We start from the raw sequence: 2,611 nt of genomic DNA, 5'->3' as shown, positions 1-2,611 counted from the left end.
CCAAGAACTGGGTCTGGTCCCAGCCCAGCCCCAGGCACTCAAACTGAGTCCCAAGATCAGGAGTCTCTGTCACTTCTGCACACACCACAGCATGATGCTGGCATTCTACAATCTTAGGAGCTCTAGGGACACCTCTTCTTGGACTAAGTAATGTTTGCTGATGCTATCCCCTCAGGTCATGGGGTACAGCAAGGAACATCACAGAGCCTGGCCCCAGCATGGGAGCCATACACTGGTACCCTGACCACACTCCAGGAGCTGAAGCCAGCTCCTCCCAGGCCCTGGCCGTGTCTGATATGACACCTGATAGAAGCTGGCTTGAGAGGATAGGTGTCCAGTGGACATGGCTGGACCCAACAAAGGTACAATGGGAGAGGGACAAGGCCAAGCACACATTTTTTTTTTTTTTTTTTTAGAGCCAAAAGGTCTCACATTTATTACTGAACCAACCTACTGGTGCAGAGGCATAGTAACAGAGAAAAATCATTTCCATTTCCTGTCTATGGCCAAGTAGGAAGGATGTTTACAGAGTGATAGGATAGAACACGTGATCTTCAGGCAGCTTAATTAATATGTGGTGCCAATTAGGTGTGTCATCTCATGATGTGTGATGCCGTATAGACCCAGCTCGGTTCTTCTCCAGTGCCTCCTTCTGGAGTTGTACCTGATTTTATTACCAGTTTTCATCCGAATCCACTGGCGAATGGGACGATTCTGCTTTTGTTTCTTGGCCAGGAATCGCTTGATTCTGAAAGTCTTATGAGAAGACGTGGCGAGAAACAGTCAGCCACACAGAGCAGGATGGTGGCTTGTATGTGAGTACAAGCAGCCCCTGGGGATGCCAGAGACACGTGGAGGGCCGTGGAAAGATCGGCAGGGGGCTGAAATCTAGAGGTTGGGTGGGGCACAACGACAGATGAGTGTTCTCATTGTGACATTAGCAGCCTCCATGTTTACCCAAAGCCTGGTGACACTTGAGGACATCTGGATTACAGAGGTCCCTTGTGGAAAAAAAAACTAGCCCTCAGCGCTTGTGGGGGATCTGGACATGTTTGTCTTTGGGGTCTTCCCAGGTGTCTTGCCTGAGCCCATATTTTCTCTTCCTTCTCTCAGCATTTTCCCCTCTCCCCGTAGAGACCAAAAATGTCCTGGAGCTAGCTAGGGGGCCTACACAGACCAAGGGGGTCTTCGTCTCCTCCTAACTGCAAGCTATTATTCCCTCTGGGCCCTGCCCTATAAATCTCAACTCCATCCTAATAATCTAATAATGGGACTAGCCATTAGCCTTTCCTTCACTCCCAAAGGATAGCGTTAATAGTAGTCTTCCCTGAGTTATGGAGAGGCTCCCAGAACATTTCTGTTCACATCTGGCTGCATCTGGGCATCTCAGACCGCTCTCATCCTGAACAGCTCCCCTGATGAGCCGTTCATGGCACAGCTGAGGAAGAGAGGTGCCCAGAGGATGTGCACTGAGCCGCTGAACATGACTCCTTTCCCGGGCAATGCACCCTGTTGCCCCTCTGTTCTCTGGAAGGCACTTGAGATCTACAGACCTCAGCCATTGGTCACCCGGGCAACTTGAACCTGGCTACCAGAGGAAGAAAGCCAAACACTCCTTAATGCCCCTCTTGCCCCTCCTTACATCCAAATGTATCATTAATTTAATGGCTATTTCCACTGTCTAGATATTTGGTCCATAAAGAGAACTGAATTAGCTCCATGATCGATTCTCCTGGCACAGTGGGCCCAGCAAGGTGACTGGCTTTCCTGCCCAGGAGAGAGGTAATAGTCAGGAATAGAGCAGAGGCCAAAGTTATTTTGAATTAAGTACTAATGGATAGGATTTCTATAGCTATTTTTTAATACCTGTACAATTTGATGAAAATCAGACACAAGAGGAACTCAATTTTGTTTTTCATTAATATTCACTTTGTTAACACGAACAGATGATTTCTGGGAGCTCTATTTGCCCTTTTAATTTGTCTCCCGATAATGTGGCGGAGATAACCTCCATTATTAAACTGATTAGCAAGTGGCACGAATCTTTTCTTGTCAATTTCTTCATTATTTCTTATGCAGGACAATGTGTTTAAATTTTGTGAACCACAAGGCTGGGGATGGGAGTGATGAGGGGGAGGAGGAGAGCTGGGCTTTTGAAAAACCAAAAAAGTACTAAATAACAACAACAAACCTGTCATGAAGCCACACATTTTAATTCTTTAATGGAAGGGTATTGCACAGATCACTTATGGTAATACACATTCTCGAGGATTCAGGACTGGGTAGACCTGACCATATCATCCAAAATAGGGCAGGTCCTAAGCTGCAGGAGGAAACATAACTATCTATAACTCCTGTTACAGGTATTTATTTAAATGCTTGAGTCTTTCTTGAGATGGAGAGCTCACTATCTCATAGGGCAGCCATGACCAATTTACGATCTCCTATTGTCTAATCCTGGATTTAGAGGAATGGAAGCCGCCTTCCTCTTCAAAGTGACCCACAGCAGGGGCAGGGTTCTTTGGTAGCAGGAGGCTTTATTTTCCCATGAAGCACTTGGAGACCAAAGTCCACAGTGTGGCAAGGTTCAGGGAATGGGAGCAGAAGCACC

The 2,611-nt window shown here is 46.9% G+C and overlaps 1 pseudogene; it reads right to left on the bottom strand.

Annotated features, from left to right (window-relative positions):
- Positions 1-469: 469 nt before the first annotated feature.
- LOC102740105 (large ribosomal subunit protein eL39 pseudogene) lies at positions 470-783 on the bottom strand (annotated as a pseudogene).
- Between the last annotated feature and the right edge of the window lie 1,828 nt (positions 784-2,611).

The sequence above is a fragment of the Leptonychotes weddellii genome, chromosome 16, assembly GCF_054177405.1.
Source record: "Leptonychotes weddellii isolate Sample4059 chromosome 16, ASM5417740v2, whole genome shotgun sequence".
NCBI classification, from domain to species: domain Eukaryota; kingdom Metazoa; phylum Chordata; class Mammalia; order Carnivora; family Phocidae; genus Leptonychotes; species Leptonychotes weddellii.
The sequence above is the reverse complement of the archived record's forward strand: the minus strand, read 5'-3'. Positions and strand labels throughout refer to the sequence as shown.